At 41.3% G+C, this 24,428-nt stretch overlaps 1 protein-coding gene across 2 annotated transcripts in view; it reads left to right on the forward strand.

Moving 5' to 3' along the window:
- The first annotated feature begins 1,553 nt into the window (after window positions 1–1,553).
- The window catches only part of LOC115219982 (N-acetylglutamate synthase, mitochondrial), a 197,742-nt gene continuing 174,867 nt past the window's right edge, over window positions 1,554–24,428 (forward strand). The window contains exon 1 of one of the 2 annotated variants that reach the window (XR_003882394.2): window positions 1,554–1,812. The gene's annotated coding sequence lies outside the window, so the exon portion shown is untranslated. The remainder of the gene's footprint in view (window positions 1,813–24,428) is intronic. The other variant, XM_029790283.2, reaches the window with a different exon arrangement.

Genomic DNA, 24,428 nt, shown 5'->3' on the forward strand with positions numbered 1-24,428 from the left:
AGGTCTGAAATATGGGGCTGGGTAAGAATAAGCAACACGATCAACACTTTATTTTATCGACACCAGAGAAATGAAAGTGGAAAGTGAGTTTGACGAGACTTGAACACAGAACGTAGAGAGTTGGAAAGAAAAATATCACAGGGTATTTTATCTGACGCTCAAACTGGGAACGAAATTTGCTTCAGGAATTGCAAACTCATGTCCACGTTTTTTTTACAAACAAGGTCGATTTTTTCAATCTTAATAAAAACAAAAGAGATAAAATAATAATAATAATTATTATTATTATATTTGTACATTAATCAAATCAGATAAATCCAATAATGGAGAAGAGATGTTTCAAATCGATCCCAAAACTGTTTCATGCTCGTTCGTTTTGGCGATAAAGTTTTTCAGGAGGACGTTCAAAGCGTTTTTATTGTCCCTTCTCCAAAAAATTCTAGCACCACCGGTTCCCAAGCCAATGCGCTCAAACGATTCTACCGATCTGCTGCCTTTTATACTTTACGGTAAAAAAAGAGGGAACGGAAGGTTTTGAAGACTGGAAGAAAACAGTGTATGGTCCAAGAGAAAGAGGCAGGGAGAGAGAGAGGGGGGAAGAAAAGGGAAAGATAGAGGAGGGGAAGAAAAGGGAGAGAGATAGGGAATAAGAGAACGAAAAGGGAGAGAGAGAGAGAGGGGGAAGAAAAGGGAGAGAGAGATGAGGGGAAGAAAAGGGAGAGAGAAAAGGAATAAGAGAAAGAAAAGGGAGAGAGAGAGGAGGGGAAGAAAAGGGAGAGAGAGAGGAGGGGAAGAAAAGGGAGAGAGAGAAGAGGGGAAGAATAGGGAGAGAGAGAGGAGGGGAAGAAAAGGGAGAGAGAGAGGAGGGGAAGAAAAGGGAGAGAGAGAAGAAGGGACGAAAAGGGAGAGAGAGAGGATGGGAAGAAAAGGGAGAGAGAGAGGAGGGGAAGAAAAGGGAGAGAGAGAAGAGGGGAAGAAAAGGGAGAGAGAGAAGAGGGGAAGAAAAGGGAGAGAGAGAGAGAGAGAGAGAAGATGGTTGAATTGAAATAGCTTTGATCATAAGACCTGTTCAATCACGGTCGACTTGGGGTTAAACAACAACGATAACAACGACAACAACCACAACCATAATAAAAAGACGTCAAAGGAATCAATCTTTTCCATTCACCAGAGCCGGTGATAGACGGGAATTGCATCCGTCGAATCATTAGTCCGGATTTTATTTTCCTTGATAAATTAAAATGGCAAATACAAGACATGAGTTATCTCCCTGGTCCATGGCTGTCAGGGAGGTGTGAATTGTTGTGGTTTTGTTTGCTGATTTCTTTTGAAAATATTATCGAACTCATCGCCAGCCGCGGTTTTATGAGGGGCGAAAAATTACTTCAAAATAAGACATTATCTGTTAATAACCTTGACGTTTTATTTCAATATTTATATCTACATGAACACACACACCACCGCACACATACACATATTAATATATATCTCTGTATATAAATAAATATATATCTTCATATATATATATAGATATAAATTATACATACATATATCGACATATACATCTTTATATCTATTTGTCTGTCTGTCTTTCACACGCTTTCTACTCACACAGACGTGCGCAGATATCTATTTATTTCTCCCTGACTACCGACATATATAGACACACTACACACACTCAGACTCACACTCACACACATATATACTCACATATACACTTACTTGCTGTATATACACCTATCTTACTATGTACTGGGATTATGATGTTTAAAACGGCGTCGAAGAAGCATTTCAACAACTTCGTTTCGACGGGTAAGTCTTCATTTCATATATATTAACCTACTTCTTTTCTCTCTCTCTTTCTTTCTACCCTACATTGTCCTGTACCGACCCCAATGTTTTTTTTTTTTGCGAACCCTTTAGAGGTTAATAAAGAAAACATCGTAAATTTTCAGATTAACATTCGCACGATTTTCACCCCGCAAAAAACTCGGATATTTTGCATGGAATCAAGTACCCCGACCTCGTAATATGCGGCAAATCCCATAATTTGGTCCGGAAGGGAACCGAATACATTATTATTCATTTTTATTATTAATTGCAGAATATCTGTGTAGTGCCCCCTTAAAAAATAAAACAAATTATCGTCATTCTTCTTCTTGTTCTTCTTGTTCTTGTTCTTCTTCGGGGTACCCATAGTTTCGCGAAGGTTTCCCCCGCGTAACCCCCGAATGTCTCCCTATTGGTGGTCGAGCAATAATCATAATTCATTGTTACTCTCATTGCCATTCTATTTCCCTATTTGCGCGCTCCTTTCATTTCACCCCTACATTATTGTAAAGTCCCCTGCTATCTTCGTTCTCTTTTATGAACCCTTAGGGGTCGTCAGTTCAGCATTACTGTCCTCTCTCTTTGTATTGTCCTAAATGTTTTTGCGGCCCTTGTGACCCGATAAAGAATTCTTATAATTATTAATGTGGCTGATAGTGATGATGATGATGAGGTGAAGGACGTCGATTGAGACGATGAAAGCAGTTTTAATACGTGTGTGTATGTATGCATGCATATGTGTATGTATGTATGTGTGTGTATGTATGTGTGTGTGTGTGTGTGCTCTGTCACTTGTATGTATGCCGTATTTCATATATATATATATACACTCACACACAACTGTATGTGTTGTGCATGTATACACACGCACATGCGAATAGTACACACACACGCACACACATTGTTATGCAAATAGTGATAGGTATTGAAAGAGTGTATATCCTACATTATGTATGTTTATGGAGTGTCTATATATAATATATACACACTAAACATGAGCACATCCTTTGACCTCACGTCAGCGTCGTTGACTTTCTCTCTTGCTTCAATGTATACACACTACATACATACATACATACATACATACATATATATATTATACCGCATGTATACATATCTTTACGTTGATAAATATATATATATACATCTGTATTCCTGTGCCTATGGCAAACATACAAGTGACAAACCACATACACAGGTATATATATATATATTATTTTGACTATATTGACTATATATATATATATATATATATATGCACACATTCGTGTATATTCATAGATAGACTGGCAGTATACACACACACACATATATATAGTAAAGACAGATAGATGGATAAATACGTAGAATGCTGTATGCAAACATATATATGTATATATATATATATACACACACACACAGTCATACAGATAATGTTTACAAACGAAGAGTACGCAACATACTTCTGAAGTTTATCTATGTGTGTGTGTATGTATATATCTATCTATCTATTATCTATCTGTATATCTATGTATCTATCTCTCTATATGTCTATCTGTATATCTATCTATGGAAGCACTTTCGTCCCCATTTTCTCTCAAATTTGTTTATTCAAATTTTTTTTTGCCGAAAATCCCCATTTTCGGATACGAAGGTTCCGGAAAATTGCCAAAAATCGGCATTGTGAAAATTCCTCCCCACCGCCCTAACTTCTTCAATTTTGACTTTTTTCCCCCTAACACTAATCCTAACTCTATCTATCTATCTATCTATCTATCTATCTATCTATCTATCTATCTATCTCTCTTTCTTTCTTTCTTCTCTCTATCTATCTTTCTTTCTCTCTCTCTACCTCTATCTTTCTTTCTCTATATATATCTCTATCTTTCTTTCTCTCTCTCTGTCTATCTCTATCTTTCTTTCTGTCTATCTCATCTTTCTTTCTCTCTATCTGTCTATCTCTATCTTTCTTTCTCTCTATCTATCTCTATCTTTCTTTCTCTCTCTCTCTCTATCTATCTCTATCTTTCTTTCTCTCTGTCTCTCTTTTTCTCTATCTATCTATCTATCTATCTATCTATCTATCTATCTATCTATCTATCTATCTAATCTTTATTTATCTCTCTCTCTCTCTCTATTTGCTTGTATTGTGAGTGTGTTTTTATAGGATGCATCCGTTCGAAAATTGTTCCTATTTAACCCTAGGCAGGCCTGTGTTACGCTGCTTGGTTGTTTAACCCCAAGATCAGTGCTCCTCATTCCAGCCGTTATGCCAAGTCATCCATCGATGTGTGAGACCCTAATTATTCAATGTCTCTTCGTTTTAAGGACAGTATGGTGTGTGATTTTGATAAGATTAGGCTGCTATTTCTAGCAAATTGCTTTTGATTTTACTGTTGTTGTTAATCAGTGATGGGCATGGAAGGATGGAGGTTTAGGGTATAACATATATAAATGTTGTGTCTGTATACACGATTTTGTGTGGGTATATGTATGTGGGTATGTATTTGCATGTGTGTAGGGGATATAGATTTGTGTATGTATGTATCCATGTATGGGTGTATATATGCATATGCGTGTGTGTATATATATATATATATATATATATATATAGAGAGAGAGAGAGAGAGAGAGAGAGAGGTGCGTTTAGGTGTCCGTACACATACATAAACAATTGATTATGTATGTGTATGTATAGTTGTGTATATGTGTGCACGTGTGGGGGCGTATATGTGTATATGTCCCTGGGTTTATATTTGTGTGTGTATATATGTGTGTGTGTGTTGGATTATATCCTTGTGAATGATGGAAACATTTTGTGTATGTGTGTGTGTTGGGATTATATTCTCAGTCAACGACGGAGAAGCAACGTGTGAGAAGAATGAATGGAGATTCCGTTAAGAAATCCGGTAATTTTATGTGGGACGCTGAAAACCAATTATCATCATTGTTAATAACGATGATAATTACTATTATAGAAATCATTATTAGTATTAGTATCATCATCATCATTATCTTGTTATTACTTGAGAAATCGTCATCGTCGCTCGAGTTAAATCGTTTTAATCGGCGTTCAAAACGGTTTATCTCTGATCTGTTCGAGTGGAGTGAGGATGGAGTGGAGTGGAGTGTGAGTGGAGGGTACACTGATGTTGAGTGGCGTTGAGATGGACGAGAGAGAGTGAGAGAGTGTATCACTCCGCGATAACGAGATTGACATCGAGGTAAAAAAAAAATATTTACCGAAATATTAAATAATATGCGCATATACATACATATTCATTCATTCATTCATACATATATACGTACATATCGTTACGTTCTGAGTTCAAATTCCGCCGAGGTCGGCTTTGCCTTTCATCCTTTCGGGGTCGATAAATAAAGTACCAGTTACGCACTTGAGTCGATGTAATTGACTTAATCCGTTTGTCTGTCCTTGTTTGTCCCCTCTATGTTTAGCCCCTTGTGGGTTTAAAAAATATATATATACGTACATATATATATATATGTGTGTGTGCATACATGTACATCTGCATACAAACTTTCATCACCACCATCGTCAACATTATATATAACCTTTCTAATTTTGGCACAAGGCCAGCAATTTTGAGGAGATGGTGTAAGTTGATTGCATCGACCCCGAAAGGATGGAAAGCGTGGTTGAGCTAGGCCGGATTTGAACTGAGAACGTTGAGTCGCTAAGTAAGCATTTTGTTGGACACATTAATGAACAAGTCTGCCAACTCGATCATTTCTTACAAGGACCATTCCTCGTCTTAAAAAGGTAAAAGAAAGATAAGATTTGGTAATGTAGTTCTAGATACGTTGTGTCTGAAAGAAAAAGAGCAACAACAAAAAGGGTGGATGGTCACGGCTGTGCTGCCTTTGATGTTGTGTCTACTCTAATGGTAGACCTATGGCTAAATATCGTCGCCATGACTACCACTACCACCTTTAATATAACAACAACAACAACAGGTTAACGCGGGAAATGCACGCCCTCATTCTCCGCTGGGATGGTCCCGGGTGGAATGCGGTTCATCATAAAATTACTCGTTCAGAATAAAACACAGAATAACAACGGCGACAACAAGAACAAGGTAGTTCTCTGATATACAAAGAAGGCACGATTGTCACTTTTGGGGTGCCTTCGATCACGTGTCGGCTCTGTTTATTTACCACCTGTTTCACCTGGGGTTAAATAAAACAATAGCTGCAATTACGACTTATAAACAAGCGTCAACGAATGACAGCAGCAACAACAATAAACGAAAGCAGGAAACACCGAAGAGACTTCTACGTAGTTTCTAGGCCTGCTAGAAATAGCAACCAAATTTCCCTTATATCACACACATACGTGTGTGTGGTGGTGGCGAGCTAGCAGAAACGTTAGCACGTCGGGCGAAATGCGTAGCCGTATTTCGTCTGCCGTTACGTTCTGAGTTCAAATTCGGCTGAGGACGTCTTTGCCTTTCATCCTTTCGGGGTCGGTAAATTAAGTACCAGTTACGCACTGGGGTCGATGTAATCGACTTAATCCATTAGTCTGTCCTTGTTTGTCCTCTCTGTGTTTAGCCCCATGTGGGTAGTAAAGAAATAGGTATTTCGTCTGCCGGTGCGTTCTGAGTTCAAATTCCGCCGAGGTCGACTTTGCCTTTCATCCTTTCAGGGTCGATAAATTAAATACCAGTTGCATACTGAGGTCCCCTCCCCCAAAATTTCGGGCTTTGTGTGTAGAGTAGAAAAGAATATATATACATACATACCTATATATATATATATATATAGGTGCATGGCCTGGTGGTTTGGGTGTTGCACTCACGGTTACTAGATAATAGGTTCGATCCCTGTACTGGGTGGCGAAGCATTTCATTTCATTTCATTGAGCAAAATACTTCATTTCACGTTGAGGTGGGATTTGCACTCTGACCCTGTAAAGCCCTCACCAGCAATGACAACCCAAACAGACCCATGAGTTGGAGGGTCGTCGTCGGAGTGGTGCAAAGGTATCATCCGCCAGGAGTGGAAGATAATCACCAACAGATGGTGGATGCAATGATTTGCTGTTACAGTGCATACCCCCCCCTCCCATACCACAATGACTGTTATCATCATCATCGTCATTTATTGTCTGTTTCCCATGCTGGCATGGGTTGGATGGCTTGACCAGAGCCGGTATGCTGGGGGCTGCACCAGACTCCGGTCTGAGTCGGTATGATTTTTATGGCTAGAGGCCCTTCCTAACACCAACCAATCCGAGAGTGTAATGGGTGCGTTTATGTATCACTGGCACAGGTGCCATTTGCGTGACACCGTGGCGCTTTTATGTACCACCATCATGGGTGCAGTTGTGTGACACCGGTATCTGCCACAACTACAATTTCTCTTGGCTCAATGGGTCTTCTTCTCAAGCACAGCATATTACCGAAGGTCTCAGTCGTTTGTCATTGCCTCCGTGCGGCCCAACGCTTCAAAGGTGCTTTTTTTACACATCACCAACACAGGTGCTAGTTATGCAGCACCAGCATCAGCCACATTGCTCCCGTGAGGCCCAACGCTTGAGAGGAGCTCCTTTTTATGTGCCACCAGTACCATCATCATTTAATGTCTGCTGGCATTGCAATGTGGGTTCCTATTGGTCAGGGCAGGTCACATGGTATTATTGAAAATGGTACTGAAATATCAGTGACTCAAATACATCAAATATATATGTGTGTATATATATATGACCTGCGAACGTTGGGCCTCACAGAGGCAATGACGAAAGACCGAGATCTCTGGAGATATGCTGTGACTGCAAAGATCCAACAAATAACAATGAGTTCATGGCTGTTTCCTGCACCAGTTTCACATAGCAGCCCCAGCCTATCCAAAGTACCTTGGATTGCAGAACGACCTGCTGTGCTGACCTTGGATCGTAGGGTGACCTGCTGTGCTTGAGGAGACCTATTGAGTCAAGTACATCAATATCAAAATAAATATCAAATGGAAATTGTAGTTGTGATACCTGTACTGGTGACACGTAAAAAGCACCATCCGAACGTGGCCAAAGCCAGCTCCACCTTGACTGGCTTCTGTGCCGGTGGCACGTGACCTGCTGTCCAACCCGTACTAGCACAGAAAATGGATGTTAGACGATAATGATGATGATAATATAAACATGAGTGGTGGGAGTGAAAAGTTCCTGGCTTTAAGGATACTGGGAAAGCTTAGGAGGGAGGCCCAAGTTTCTGAGTTTTTTTACAGGGCTTAGAAAAACTGAAGGGCCTCTGCAATATATCTGTGAATCTGAGGGGGGAATATGTTGAATAAAATCGTAAATAATTGATACTCCTGAATTTTCTTTCACGCAAAACCAGGAACTTTTCAGCACTCCCTCATATGTATATATGCATGCTTGTATATTTGTAAATAAGATGGGATGGTCATGAGTGGAATACCTTTGATCATAGATCTGTTCATAATTGACTGGGAGCTAAACCACAACTGAAGCTACAAATCAGTGAGTAGTGCCTCATATTAATTTACTCAACTAGCTAGATATAGCTGTCAAATCTCCCTCGAGCCCTTAACACGTCTATTCAATATGTCATTGGCGACGGGTGTTATTCCTGCGGACTGGAGAACAGCGATAATCTGCCCAATTTTCAAGAAAGGGAGCCGCGAAGACCTGCTTAACTACCGACCGGTTTCCCTTACATCAATAATCAGCAAGATGTTCGAAACCATCCTTAAGAAAAGTATGATGCTCCACCTCCAAAACACAGCCTCTATCTCTGATTCCCAACACGGCTTCGTGCCGAAGAGATCATGCTTGACCAACTTACTAGTAATGGAAGAATTGGTGACGCGCATCCTCGATGATAGTGATGCTGTTGACATCGTTTTATTGGACTTTGCCAAAGCTTTTGACTCGGTAAACCACCGCCTATTCCTTGTCAAGCTTCAAGCATATAGTTTCCATCCGGATATTGTACAATGGGTTGGTGCCTTCCTCTCAGATCGCTCCTTCCAAGTCCAAGTTAATGGTTCGCGGTCCGACGTCTCCAGTGCGAGCAGTGGCGTGCCTCAAGGTTCAGTGCTTGGGCCCTTATTGTTCTTAGTCTTCATAAATGACTTGCCTGACGACCTCACGCAACACACCCTTCTATTTGCCGACGATATCAAACTGGTCGCTCCTCGCGGTGATATAGAGGATCTTCGTCGATGCCTCCACCAAATTTGGAAGTGGTCTAACGAATGGGACCTGTGTCTGAACGTATCAAAGTGCTGTCATCTGCCTGTTGGCTCTCCTCCTGCAACTCAACTTGATTTCGAGCCGGGTCATCTGCTGCTGGAGAGGACCGATCAGGTAAAGGACCTGGGTATCTTGGTGGATTCCTCCTTTTCGCCTTCAGCCCAGTGCATCCATGCTGCCAACAAAGCACGCGGAATTCTGTTCTTGATTCGACGGTCATTTGGATTGCTCACAGCAGCCATATTTCTACCACTCTATGTCACGCTGGTGAGACCCATATTGGAGTACGGGATTCAAGCCTCTTCTCCTTATCTCCTCAAAGACATACATCATCTCGAAAGAGTCCAGAAGCTGGCTACCCGCATGGTTCATGGTCTCAAAAATTTGTCCTATGAAGAAAGGCTGAGGACGCTCGACCTTTATTCTCTTGAAAAACGCCGCCGCCGTGGTGATCTCATTCTCGCCCACAACATCATAAGCGGGAAGTGTAACCTCTCGAAAGAGCTGTTCTTCACTCCTGCTCCGGAGCGTCGGCTGCGGGGTCATTCCGAAAAGCTCTACCTGCGACGATTTCATCTCAATTGAAGGAGAGGGGCTTTCTCCGTCCGGGTTGCGGATCCGTGGAACAAGCTGCCAGACGAGATGGTGAAGATGCCGACGACCGCTTTGTTCAAAGCCTCCCTTGACCTCAAGTGGCCTGAACTATTTACATGAACACCACCCTGTACTTAACTCCATGTCCCCCCTACATGGCCTTGCTATTTGCTTTTGAGCCAAATTAACTAACTAACTAACTAACTAAATGAAACATCTTAATGAATGTAGGAAGGCCATTTTGGATATTGCATCATTATAGAATCCTAATTGACTTAGTGGAGGCTCGTGGCTTAGTGGTTAGGGTGTTGGACTCATGATCGTAAGATTGTGGTTTCGATTCCTGAACCGGGCGACACATTGTTCTTGTGTAAAACATTTCATTTCTTTTTTGCTTCAGTTTTCTCAGCTGGCAAACATGAGTAACCCTGCGACTGATTGGTGTCCCTTCCAGGAGGGGGCATATATACACCATGGAAACTTGGAAACCGGCCCTTATGGGTCTACATGACTTGACTACCCCTGGTTAGAGTTTAGAAAAACACTCACCCTTCTACCTAATCATGTTGAGCCAGTGTGAGAGAGTAAGGTCGTCAAACCAATGTGATTTCCAACTCAAGTTCATGGCCACCTTGTCAAACCGTGGCTGGTGGCGAAAATGTGCTGAAGCCTTCATCTTGCAGTAGATTGAACATCCAATCCAATAGAATCCTAATGATGTCTAGGTGGAGATTAATAGGTTTTGGCAGCGAGCTGGCAGAAACGTTAGCACGCCGGGTGAAATGCGTAGCTGTATTTCGTCTGCCGTTATATTCTGAGTTCAAATTCCGCCAAGGTCGACTTTGCCTTTCGGTGTCGATAAATTAAGTACCAGTGGGGTTGATGTAATCGACTTAATCCGTTTGTCTGTCCTTGTTTGACCCCTCTGTGTTTAGCCCCTTGTGGGTAGTAAAGAAATAGGTTTTGGCACCACTTCTATGGATGGATGCCCTTCTTAATGCCAACCATTTTACAGAGTGGGCTGGATGCTTTTTATGTGGCGCCGACACTGGTGAAGTCGCCATGTAATTTGCAGGGCAAAACTCCTTAGCTGGGTGGAGGAGTAGTATTGGGGGTTAGAAGATGTCTTGCTGTAGAAAGGAATATGGCTGCCTCTGGTGGAGCAAAGGTGGAGAGAGAGAGAGAGCAGATAGATGAGATGGGGAGGAGGGTATAGCCCCTAGTTACAGGGAGATGTCTACAGTGAAATGGACCAAGGGCTGGAGAAGGAGAGTCATTTCATGAGATTGTGAAAGGAGAGTGAGTGGGTACAGGTAGAGGGAGGGGGTATAAGGGGTATATGTGGGGAAGGACTTCAACGGAGACAAATGGTGCACAGGTAGGTGAATCCAAGTGGAGGGAGGGGGAAGATGTTGGAAGATTTGAGGAGGTTTACCAGGGAACAGATTCTTTGCAGGTGAGGTGGGGGCCTGGATATAAAGGACATGTCTTTATGGCCTCAGTTCCTTAAACCCAGCGAACTGCTATTTGTCCCTGTCCTTTGTCATCTTCTCTGCAAGGTTCAGTGTCTCAAAATCATTTTTAACCACTTTATCCCATGTCTACCTGTGTCTTCCTTTTCCACAGGTACCCTCTTCATTTTGAGATGGGTACTTATATAAGCAGCCGTTCCCTTCATACACATCACACAATCAGATCAGCACAGTTGCTTCTTTTGCACGCTCCATCTTGATGTTTTTTATACCAGTGCTACTCAAAGGGATGATCTGCAGACTGGTGCCGGTCTGCAAGCCATCAGCTGCCGGTACGCGGCAAGTTTCCAGAAAAAAGAGAAATATTATAAAATGCTTATGTAATATTGTATTATTTGTTTAGAAAATGAATATAAGATAAAAGAAAATTGTCAACTTTTATTATATTCAGTATATATATATTGTTTCCGGTAGGGTGCGCTGAAAGTGTAGCTGCTAGAATAAGAATAGCTTGGGCAAAGTTCAGAGAGCTCTTACCTCTGTTGGTGACAAAAGGCCTCTCACTCAGAGTAAAAGGTAGACTGTATGATGCATGTGTACGAACAGCCATGCTACATGGCAGTGAAACATGGGCTGTGACTGCTGAGGACATGCGTAAGCTTGCAAGGAATGAATCCAGTATGATCCGATGGATATGTAATGTCAGTGTGCATACTCGACAGAGTGTAAGTACCCTGAGAGGAAAGTTGGACATAAGAAGCATCAGATGTGGTGTGCAAGAGAGACGACTGCGCTGGTATGGTCATGTGGTGAGAATGGATGAGGATAGCTGTGTGAAAAAGTGCCATACCCTAGCAATTGAGGCAAGTAAAATTGAGAGCACCATCCGAGCGTGATCATTGCTAGAGCAGCTAACTGGCTTCTGTGCCGGTGGCACATAAAAAGCACCATTTGAGTGTGATAGTTACAAGCGTTGCCTTATTGGCACGGGGAAAAAATATTTGAGCGAGGTCGTTGCCAGTGCCACTGGACTGACTCCTGTACTAGTGGCACGTACAAAATACCATTTGAGTGTGGCTGTTGCCAGTACTACCTGACTGGCCCTTGTGCCAGTGGCACATAAAAAGCACCATTCGAGTGTGATGCATCCAGCTGTAGAAACTCTGCCACACACACACATCTATATGCATTTACATCATATTATATAAATGTATATAGTAATATTATTTATCCAGCATTATATCAGAACAACTCAGTGCAACCCCAAAAGTCTGGTATTGGCATTTGGCATCATTAGGTTGTGACCAGGACAATAAAACAGCAGCTTTTATATGTATATTCAAACCATTTCCCATAAACAAACATAAAGGATATACATACACACATCTACTTATTTATATATATATATATATATATATATATATATATATATATATATATATATAGGTGTAGGAGTGGTTGTGTGGTAAGTAGCTTGTTTATGAACCACTTGGTTCCGGGTTCAGTCCCATGTGTGGCACCTTGCACGTGATCCCTGCACGTAAAAAGCACCATCCGAACGTGGCTGATGCCACCGCTGCCTTGGCTCGCTTCCGTACCAGTAGCACGTAAAAAGCACCAACTGATCGTGGCCGTTGCCAGCCTCGTCTGGCACCTGTGCCGGTGGCACGTAAAAAGTACCCTCTACACTCACGGGGTGGTTGGCGTTAGGAAGGGCATCCAGCTTTAGAAACACTGCCATATCAGACTGGAGCTTGGTGCAGCCTCCTGGCTTCCCAGACCCCGGTCGGACTGTCCAACTCATGCTAACATGGAAAACGGATGTTAAACGATGATGATGTTTCAGTCATTGGACTGCAGCCATGCACGGCCACCTCTTTGAAGGGTTTATTCGAGCAAATTGCCCCCAGTATTTATGTCATCCTCATTATCGACCTCCATTCTCCTTGATGGCATGGGTTGAATGGTTTGGGAGGAACTGGCCAGCAGCAGACCTGCCTCAGTTCCAGTTTGTCTGTTTTGCTCTGAGTTTCTTACAGTTGGATGCCCTTCCTAATGCCAACCACTCTAGAGACTGTATTAAGTGCTTTTAATATGACACCAGCGCAAGCACTGCTATGTAGTACCATCATGGGTTGATTTTATGTGGCACCAGCACAGGTGTTTACATGGCACGGATACTGTGAGCACTGCTATGTGGTGCCGGTACAGGTGCTGTTATGTGGCACCAGCATGGGCACTTTTATATGGCACTGGCACAGGTGCTGTTATGTAGCACCAGCACCCATCAGCCCACAAAACTTGAATCTCTGAGCTGAGAGAGGCGCATGGAGGACATGCCTGTATGTGTGGAGGGCGAAAAGTTTACTTTGCTTTTAAGTGTCCTCTCATGCACAGCAAACTTGCTGCCAGCCTCAGGCCTTTGTCGTCTCCTCTGTGAGGCTCAAAGTGAGGCGAATGTATTTTTAAAAAAATATTCAGGTACTTTTTCTATTGGTCTCTTTTGCCACACTGCTAAGTTATTACAAGACTGTAAACAAACCAAATCTGGTTGTGAAATGGTGGTGGTAAGGAGGTGACAAATACAAACACACACACACACACATACATGCACACACACATACATGCACACACACGTACATGCACACACACACACGTACATGCACACACACACACACACACATGTACATGCACACACACACACACACACACGTACATGCACACACACACGTACATGCACACACACACGTACATGCACACACACACACACATGTACATGCACACACACACACACACACACGTACATGCACACACACACGTACATGCACACACACACGTACATGCACACACACACACACATGTACATGCACACACACACACACACGTACATGCACACACACACGTACATGCACACAACACACACATAGCTGTGTGGTAAGAAGCTTGCTTCCCAACCACATGGTTCCAGGTTCAGCCCCACTGCATGGCACCTTGGGCCAGTGTCTTCAACTATAGCTTTGGACCAACCAAAGCCTTGTGAGTGGATTTGGTAGACGGAAACTGAAAGAAGCCCGTCGTATATATATATATGTGTGTGTGTGTCTCCCCATCATCGTTTGACAGCTGATGTTGGTGTGTTTACTTCCCCATAACTTAACGGTTTGGCAAAAGAGCCTGATAGAATAAGTTCTGGGGTTGAGTTCTTCGACTAAAGGCGGTGCTCCAACATGGCTGTACAAGTAAAAAAAATAAAAGAATAGAATATATAAGATGGGCTTCCACACAGTTTCCATCTCCCAAATCCATTGACAAGGTTTTGGTCAACCTGATTGTAATAGAAGATACTTGCCCAAAGTGACCTGCCATGGGATTGAACCTGTGGCCTTTGATGTTGGGTATTTTATCATGCTGAGAGATGTTTCAGAACTTATAGAAGTTTGGTAAATGGAAAATAAGCAGCACTTTAGTGAGGAAATGTCCAATAGCTTGGAACCATAAGCAATGTACTGAGAAAGCATTCCTGCTAGATTCTTATCCTAGTTTTTATCATGGCTGTGAGTCGGTGTCGGAGTCAGTAAAATTATACCGAGTCCAACTATCTTTATTCTTTTTAATAAACCTGTTATAACATATAGGCCTACTCAGAGTTCAAGCCTTATGCTTTATGAGATATGTTGACCACAATCACTTGATTACATAAGGAGGAGTCAGAGTCAGAGGTGCCATTAGTAGAGGAGTTGGTGTCAGTTTTATGTGTCAACTCCCCAGCTCTGGTTTTACGGTATGAAGCATTTTGCTTACCCTTAACACACACTGTTTTTTTTTTTTTAATCACTTTTCTAAATATTGTTACTTTTTTGCATACTGGGTGGGGCTGTTGATCTAATCAACTGGCTCCCCTCCCCCCAAAAAATTTTGGGCTTTGTGCCTAGAGTAGAAAAGAATATTTTATTTGTCTGTCTTTACATTCTGAGTTCAAATTCTGCCGAGGTCAACTTTGCCTTTAGTTCTTTTGGGGTCGATAAATTAAGTGGCAGTTGCGTACTGGGGTCAATCAAATTGATCGGGCCCCCTCTGTAAAAAAATTTGGAGCCTTGTGCCAAGGGGAGAAAAGAATCTAATAGTAGTGGTGGCTCATGGCTCAGTGGCTAGAGTGCCCAGCTCACAATCATGAGGTAGTGAGTTTAATTCACAGACTGGGCTGCATGTTGCAATCTTGAGCAAGACAGGTGTAGGAGTGGCTGTGGGGTAAGTAGCTTGCTTACGAACTACATGGTTCCGGGTTCAGTCCCACAGCGTGGCACCTTGGACAAGTGTCTTCTACTATAGCCTCGGGCCAGCCAAAGCCTTGTGAGTGGATTTGGTAGACGGAAACTGAAAGAAGCCCATCGTATGTATATATATATATATATATATATATATATATATATATATATATATATGTATATATGTATATATATGTGTATATATGTATATATAGTGTATATATGTATATATATGTATATATATGTATATATATATATGTATATATATGTATATATATATATGTATATATATGTATATATATATATATGTATATATTGTATATATATGTATATATGTGTATATATGTATATATATGTATATATGTATATATATGTATATATATGTATATATATGTATATATATGTATATATATGTATATATATGTATATATGTATATATATATATATATGTAATATATATATATAATATATATGTATGTGTTTGTGTGTCTGTGTTTGTCCCCCCCAACATCGCTTGACAACCGATGCTGGTGTGTTTACATCCCTGTAACTTAGCGGTTTGGCAAAAGAGTCCGATAGAGTAAGTACTAGGCTTACAAAGAATAAGTTCTGGGGCTCGATGTGCTCGAATAAAGGCGGTGCTCCAGCATGGCCGCAGTCAAATGACTGAAACAAGTAAAAGAGTAAAGACACTTTATTTCATGTTGCTCTGGTTCACTCATCTGTAGAAATGAGTTTCTGTGTCACTGGTGCCATGTGCCTCTGCTTTATAAACTATACAATCTCATATTTAAGTGAATGTTACACAGGCAGTCAGATAAATTACACAAGGAGTGTGTGAATATATGTGAGTGTATTGGAATGTATGTGTATGTACTGTAAATCCTCGAGTATAGTCCGCCCTTGAGTATAATACGCAGGGGATTTTTAGGGGGCTGTACCTCTGAAAAACCTAAACCTTGTGTATAATATGTACCCTTTCTCTAACTTGAGTCAAGGAGGTCTATATAACGTCCTTGGTTTGTAAAATTGTATACGGTAACATCCTTTATTATTATTGTATATATAACATACTGCAAATGTGTCGCTTTTTTGTGCATTTTGTTTGCAGAAAATAAAGAAATAACAGAAATAACGTTTAATAAATGTTGCTTATTGCAAGTTATGGATGATTCTTTTATGACTTCATTGCTTTCAGGCTTAGCTTAAGGTATTTTCGTGCCCAACATCACAAAATGCGTCTGAATAAACATTGCCGGACAGCAAATAGAGATACGGACATTGCTCAGAAAATAATTTTCAATTTTTAACCTCGTATATAATACGCACTAGGGACTTTGACCATTAAATTTTGGGGAAAAAATGCGGATTATACTCAAGGATTTACGGTATATATGTATGGGTTCTTAGTGATTAAAGCATCAGGCTCACAATAACGAGGTAGCAAGATCGATTCCTGGCCCAGGCTGTGTATTGTGTTCTTGAGCAAGACTCTTTATTTCATGTTGTCCTCAGTTCACTCAGTTGTAGAAGTGTGTTGTGACATGACTGGTGCCAAGCTGGAGCAGCCCCTTTGCCTATCCCTTCGACCAACATTGGTGGCGGGGAGAGGAGAAGCTTGTATGCAGGCTACTGCTGGTCTTTCATACACAACCTATTTCTTTACTACCCACAAAGGGGCTAAACACAGAGAGGACGAACAAGGACAGACAAACGGATTAAGTTGATTACATCGACCCCAGTGCGTAACTGGTACTTATTTAATCGACCCTGAAAGGATGAAAGGTAAAGTCGACGTCAGCGGAATTTGAACCCAGACCGTAACGGCAGATGAAATACTGCTAAGCATTTCATCCAGCATGCTAACCATTCTGCCAGCTCCTTGCCGCCTTACACAACCATCTTTCATAAAACAACTTTGCCCGGACTTGTGCCTCAGAGGGGGAAACTTTCTCGGTGCAGTTCCATGGTCATTCATAACTGAACAGGGTCTTTACCCATTACTCTTTAGTGGTGGTCATGGCAATGATTGGGTGGGGGTGTTGCTTGGAGCTGCATTGATGGCAGGGTCAGATCAATCAAACCTAAACTCATATGTTTGTTTTTCAGTGATACACCATTTATTGGCACCGTTTCTGCCAGATTTTGTTGTTGTTCTGAGGGGATGCCAACAAATATTTTACATTGTGATGCTGAGCAGGCGGGAATTTCTTTGCAGTTATCACAGCGCACCTCATCTCCTTTAGTCTTCTATAGTTTTACGATTCTGGTATTTTTTATTTCATGTGAAATACTTCTCTGCACTTCAGAGAGAGAGAACAGATAGTGAAGGATGGAGTTTGATGTCCTGGAATTTACACTTAATTATGCTAAGGTGAACAGGTCTTGATATTGTGTGGTGGATGTAAATGAGTGTCACTGTTGTACAAGCGGCAATTGTTCATTTTCAGTCTTTTGTGAAATATGTCTGGGGCAGTCTTTCGGTACAAGTACCATAACTGCCAATTATAAACCCACGTGGGTTTGTTTGCATTTCTGAAGAAAAAAGAACCCCTTCAACCCTAACCCCCCTGCCATATATAAAAAAAAACTTTACGGAGAGTGACGATCTTCTTCTTCAAATGTAAACAACACACACGGCAGTTATGGTACTCGTACCGAAAGATGGCCATGTCTGGCCATGCAGAAGTATTATCTTGCTTGGAAACGGCTGAGGATTGGGGACAGGAAGGGCATCCAACTGTAGAAAAATCTGCCTCCTTTCTCTCTTTCTCTCTCTCACACACACTCACTATAACCATGGGTTGACCAAAGGCTTGTGAGTGGATTTGGTAGATGGAAACTGAAAGAAGCCCATCATATGGCTGTGTGGTAAGTAGCTTGCTTACCAACCACATGGTTCTGGGTTCAGTCCCACTTTATGACACCTTGAGCAAGTATCCGCTATATCCTCGGGCCAACCAAAACCTTATGAGTGGATTTTGTAGACGGAAACTGAAAGAAGCCTGTCGTATACATATATATATATATAATCATCATCATCATCATCATCATCAATTAACGTCCGCTTCCGTGCTAGCATGGGTTGGACGGTTCAACTGGGGTCTGGGGAGCCCGAAAGCTGCACCAGTCCAGTCAGATCTGGCAGTGTTTCTACAGCTGGATGCCCTTCCTAACGCCAACCACTCCGAGAGTGTAGTGGGTGATTTTATGTGCCACCGACACAGGTGCCAGACGAGGCTGGCAAACGGCCACGCTCGGATGGTGTTTTTATGTGCCACCGACACAGGTGCCAGACGAGGCTGGCAGACGGCCACGCTCGGATGGTGTTTTTATGTGCCACCGACACAGGTGCCAGACGAGGCTGGCAGACGGCCACGCTCGGATGGTGTTTTTATGAGGCTGGCAAACGGCCACGATCGGATGGTGCTTGTTACGTGCCACAGCACGGAGGCCAGTTGATGCGGTACTGGCTACGGCCACGTTCGGATGGTTTTCTTATGTGCCACGTGCCACAAAGATACAAATTCCATTGATGTTCATCTATTTTGATTTGTTTTGATTTGATTTTCACTTGCCTCAACAGGTCTTCACAAGTGTCACAAGAAGGAAGGTATGCACAGGTGGACTGACTACGTCCCAGGTAGGGGCCATGGGTTATGGCCTGACTAGTCTTGCCGGGTCTTCGGATGGTGTTTTTATGTGCCACCGACACAGGTGCTAGATGAGGCTGGCGAACGGCCACGATCGGATGGTGTTTGTCATGTGCCCACCGCACTGACTACGGCACTGATGGATTTCTTGTGTGCCACAGGCACTGGTACCACAAGATACAAATTCCATTGATGTTCATCTATTTTGTCTATTTTGATTTGATTTGATTTTTGATTTTCACTTGCCTCAACCGGTCTTCACAAGTGTCACAAGAAGGAAGGTATGCACAGGTGGACTGACTAGTCTTGCCGGGTCTTCGGAAGGTGTTTTTATGTGCCACCGACACAGGTGCCAGATGAGGCTGGCGAACGGCCATGATCGGATGGTGTTTGTTACGTGCCCACAGCACGGAGGCCGGTCGATGCGGAACTGGCTACGGCCACGTTCGGATGGTTCTCTTGTGTGCCACCGGCACTGGTACCACAAAGTGTGTGCCACCGGCACTGGTACCACAAGATACAGATTCCATTGATGTTCATCTATTTTGATTTGTTTTGATTTGATTTTCACTTGCCTCAACAGGTCTTCACAAGTGTCACAAGAAGGAAGATTCCATTGATGTTCATCTATTTTGATTGTTTTGATTTGATTTTGATTTTCACTTGCCTCAACAGGCCTTCACAAGTATCACAAGGAGGAAGGTATGCACAGGTGGACTGACTACGTCCCAGGTAGGGGCCATGGTTTATGGCCTGACTAGTCTTGCCGGGTCTTCGGAAGGTGTTTTTATGTGCCACCGACACTGGTGCTAGATGAGGCTGGCGAACGGCCACGACCGGATGGTGTTTGTTATGTGCCCACAGCACGATGGCCAGTGATGCGGTACTGACTACGGCCACGTTTGGATGGATTCTTGTGTGCCACCAGCACTGGTACCACAAGCGGTACTGACTACGGCCACGTTCGGATGGATTCTTGTGTGCCACTGGCACTGGTACCACAAGGATATATATATATATAATTTTAAAATAGGATAAAATCTTTATAAGAAATTATCAAGTAGTTAGTGTGAAAAACCTCATAAGGGAAAAATTTATTAATTTTTCCCTTTAAATATATTTATTTATATTAAGGGCATTACTATACATAAATGCCTCACGCTAGGAGGTACTCTTAAAGTTAAAACTGACTTTAAGAGTCCCTCCTAGTGTGAGGCATTTATGTATAGTAATGCCCTTAATATAAATATATACATATATTTATATATATATATGTTTGTATGCCTGTTTGTCCCCCCACCCTGACATCGCTTGATGACCGACGCTGGTGTGTTTTCGTCCCCATAACATTGACTAAAGGCGGTGCTCCAGCATGGCCGCTGTCTTTGACAGCGGTCAAGCTGGACTTATTCTTTGTAAACCTAGTACTTATTCTATTGGTCTCTTTTGCCGAACTGCATTGATGACAAGCGATGGTGGGGTGTGGGTGAACAAACACAGATACACATACCCGTAAATATATACATCATCATCATGGTTTAGTGTTTGCTTTCCATGCTGGCATGGGTTGGACGGTTTGACCAAGGGCTGGCCAGCCAGGAGGCTGCACCAGGTTCAATCTGATCTAGCAAGGTTTTTACAGCTGGATGCCTTTCCTAATGCCAACCACTCTGAGAGTGTAGTGGGTGCTTTTTATGTGTCACCGGCATAGGAGCCAGTCAGGTGGCACTGGCATCGACCATGCCTGAATGGTGCTTTTTATGTGCCACCAGGCGGCGAGCTGGCAGAAACGTTAGCACGCCAGGTGAAATGCTTAGCGGTATTTCGTCTGCCGTTACGTTGTGAGTTCAAATTCCGCCGAGGTCGATTTTGCCTTTCATCCTTTTGGGGTCGATAAATTAAGTACCAGTTCGCACTGGGGTCGATGTTATCGACTTAATACCTATGTCTGTCCTTGTTTGTCCCCTCTCTGTTTAGCCTCTTGTGGGTAGTAAAGAAATAGGCATGAGCATCAGTCACGCTTGAATGGTGCATTTTATGTGCCACTGACATGGGTGCCAGTCAGGTGGTGCTGGCATTGACCATACCTGAATGCTACTTTTTATGTGCCACACACACACACACACACATACAACAAGCTTCTTTCAGTTTCCATTTACCAAATCCACTCACAAGGCTTTGGTTGGCCCGAGGCTATAGTAGAAGATACATGCCCTAGGTACCATGCAGTGGGACTGAACCTGGAACCATGTGATTATTAAGCAAGCTACTTACCACACAGCTATTCCTGTGAAAGAATTTTAAAAAAAAGTTGGGGGAAGAACTTCCCGTGATAACATGATCATGAAACTTAGAACATCATTAACTTCAAAATGTGATTCAGTTTTGAATAAATTTCAGATACCCAACCAATTATAATTGGTTGGGTATCTGAAATAATTGTTAATACCCTTGCGATGTATCATTCGTTAATCTTTAATTCAAACATTACATTTTGTTGGGGAAAAGAAAGAAAGAAAGGTAGAATTATATGCATTTTAAATATTTTTTAATTAAATGAAGATAATTTCATTTTTATGGTATTATTGATACTGTCAATAATTGCATTTTGCTAATTAATAGTTTTCCTGTTTAAATTTATGTCATTTAAAAGAGTGAAAAAGAAATATTCTCTTTATATTCAAATACAGTTTGAATCGTTAATCAGTGATTAATTAAATGGAAGCAATTAATGTTTAATCATTGTCTTTGAATTAAGTGAGACCATTGCATATCTATCTGTCTGTCTGTCTGTCTTTCAGCCTATGAATGTATGTATGTATGTGTATGTATATATATATATATGTGTGTGTGTGTGTATGTGTACATATGTTTATACACACACACGTAGATATATATCTACTTAAATTCTGCCGAGGTCGACTTTGCTTTTCATCCTTTCAGGGTCGATAAATTAAGTACCAGTTACGCACTGGGGTCGATGTAGTCGACTTAATCCCCTTGTCTGTCCTTGTTTGTCCCCTCTGTGTTTAGCCCCTTGTGAGCAGTAAAGAAATATACATGTTTATATTGGGTCATCCCATAAATAATGCGGTTTTTTTAATACATTTTATTTTTCAAAATTAAGATAAACAAAATTCTTTTTTAATCTAAAATATACTCTCCTTCATTTTTTACAATGCTCTTCCATCTATCTAGAAGACTTGCAAGGTCCCTCTTCCAAAATTCACTCGTCCGTGACGAAAAATACTCTTCCACTACTGTTCTGACCTTGTCTACAGAATTCATATTTTTTCCGTCCAAATGATTTTGAAGACTGTGGAATAAATGATAATCAGAGGGACCAATGTCCGGCGAATATGTTAGATGGGGGCATCATTTCCCATTGAAACTGCTCCAGCCTTTGGAATGTCATCCTTGCTGTATGTGGCTGAGCATTATCCTGATGGAAGAACACCTTTCATCTTGAAGCCAAAGATGGTCATTTTTCTTTTAGTGCTGACTTCAGCTGCTCACAGTAGATCTCCTTTGTTATTGTTTGGTTTGGGTTTAAAAGTTGAAAGTGGACTAAACCTTTCATATCCCACCAAACAGATAAAGATACTTTTTGTGGGTAAAGACCTTGAAGATCTTTTTTAGCCAGGGGTGCTAGTGTTTCTCCTCTCCCTACTCACTGTTTTCATTGTATGACATTTTTATGGAGAACCCATTTCTTGTCACCAGTCACCTTTTGGTCCAAGAAAGGTTCATTCATGAGTTGTGACAGCAAAGAAGAAACACATTCACTCCCTGCATGCAATTAGACTCTGAAAGTTTGTGAGGAACCCATTGACTCAGTTTGCTAATTTTTCCAATGGCGTGCAGGTGTGGATGAATGGTTGAATGACCAAATCTAAGCTTCTCTACTAATTCCTCAACAGTGATGATGGAATTTTGTTCCACTGGGGATGTCCTCGTTGAGCTCTACAGATCTCCCAGGATGAGGCTGTAGTTTCCGGCCCTGGAATTTCTGGAACCACCGTTGACACTGGCTTACGCTTATTGTCCGATCCCCGTATATTACATTAATATTCTCACACTCTCCATTGCATTGTTGCCTTTATTGAACTCATAAAGCAAAATATGGCAAATATGCTCCTTTGTCACTTCCATTATAGCTTTGAAAAAATAACTGTTAAAATTTAACTGCACTCTTCAAAACTTGCACTAAGAATAAGTACAAGGTAAAATTACTACCTGCTTTTATAGCAAGTTGATACAGGCGGCTTATCCTGTCCCCCTCCGACTTTTAGTTCATGCAATTGAAAAAAACGCATTATTTGTGGGATGACCCAATACACACATTTACATGTGTATGTGTGTGTTTATATATATATATATATATATAAATAATAAATATTAGGGAATAAATCCAAATTTACAGGGAAAAAAATCAGATTTAGGATTAAATCCAATTTTATAGTAAAATATTATAAAATATTATTAGAGACAAAACACTATTTTGCAAAACAAACAAGGAAAGACTTAATCAATACATAAATTTTAATAAATAGTCAAAAAAACCGCCACTACAATCGTTTCTTGTCTTGATCGACAATCTTCAGGTGGACTTCCAATAAGTCAGTTTCAAATTATGACTTCATAATTTGAAACTGACTTATTGGAAGTCCACCTGAAGATTGTCGATCAAGACAAGAAACGATTGTAGTGGCGGTTTTTTTGACTATTTATTAAAATTTTATGTATTGATTAAGTCTTTCCTTGTTTGTTTTGCAAAATAGTGGTTTTGTCTCTAATAATATTTTATATATATATATATATATACATACATAGATGTTTATGTATACGTGTAAATATGTGTATATATACATGCATATTTACATATGTATGTATATATACACACATTTACACGTGTGTGTTTATATATATATATATATATATTGTGAGTAAATCTTAAATTGGAAAAAGAAGCACATACTAACTTAGAGAACAGTAGAGTATATATATATATATATATTTTATTTTGCATAGGAGTGACTGTGTGGTAAGTAGCTTTCTTACCAACCACATAGTTCGGGGTTCAGTCCCACCGCGTGGTACCTTGGGCAAGTGTCTTCTACTATAGCCTCGGACCGACCAAAACCTTGTGAGTGGATTTGGTAGACAGAAACTGAAAGAAGCCTGTCGTATATATAATGTGTGTGTGTGTGTGTTTGTATGTCTTTGTATGTCCCCCCCAACATTGCTTGACAACTGATGCTGGTGTGTTTACGTCCCCGTAACTTAACGGTTTGGCAAAAGAGACCGATAGAATAAGTACTAGGCTTACAAAGAATGAGTCCTGGGGTCGATTTGTTCGACTAAAGGCGGTGCTCCAGCATGGCCGCAGTCAAATTAC

The sequence above is a fragment of the Octopus sinensis genome, linkage group LG15 (genome assembly GCF_006345805.1).
Source record: "Octopus sinensis linkage group LG15, ASM634580v1, whole genome shotgun sequence".
In the NCBI taxonomy this organism is placed as follows: domain Eukaryota; kingdom Metazoa; phylum Mollusca; class Cephalopoda; order Octopoda; family Octopodidae; genus Octopus; species Octopus sinensis.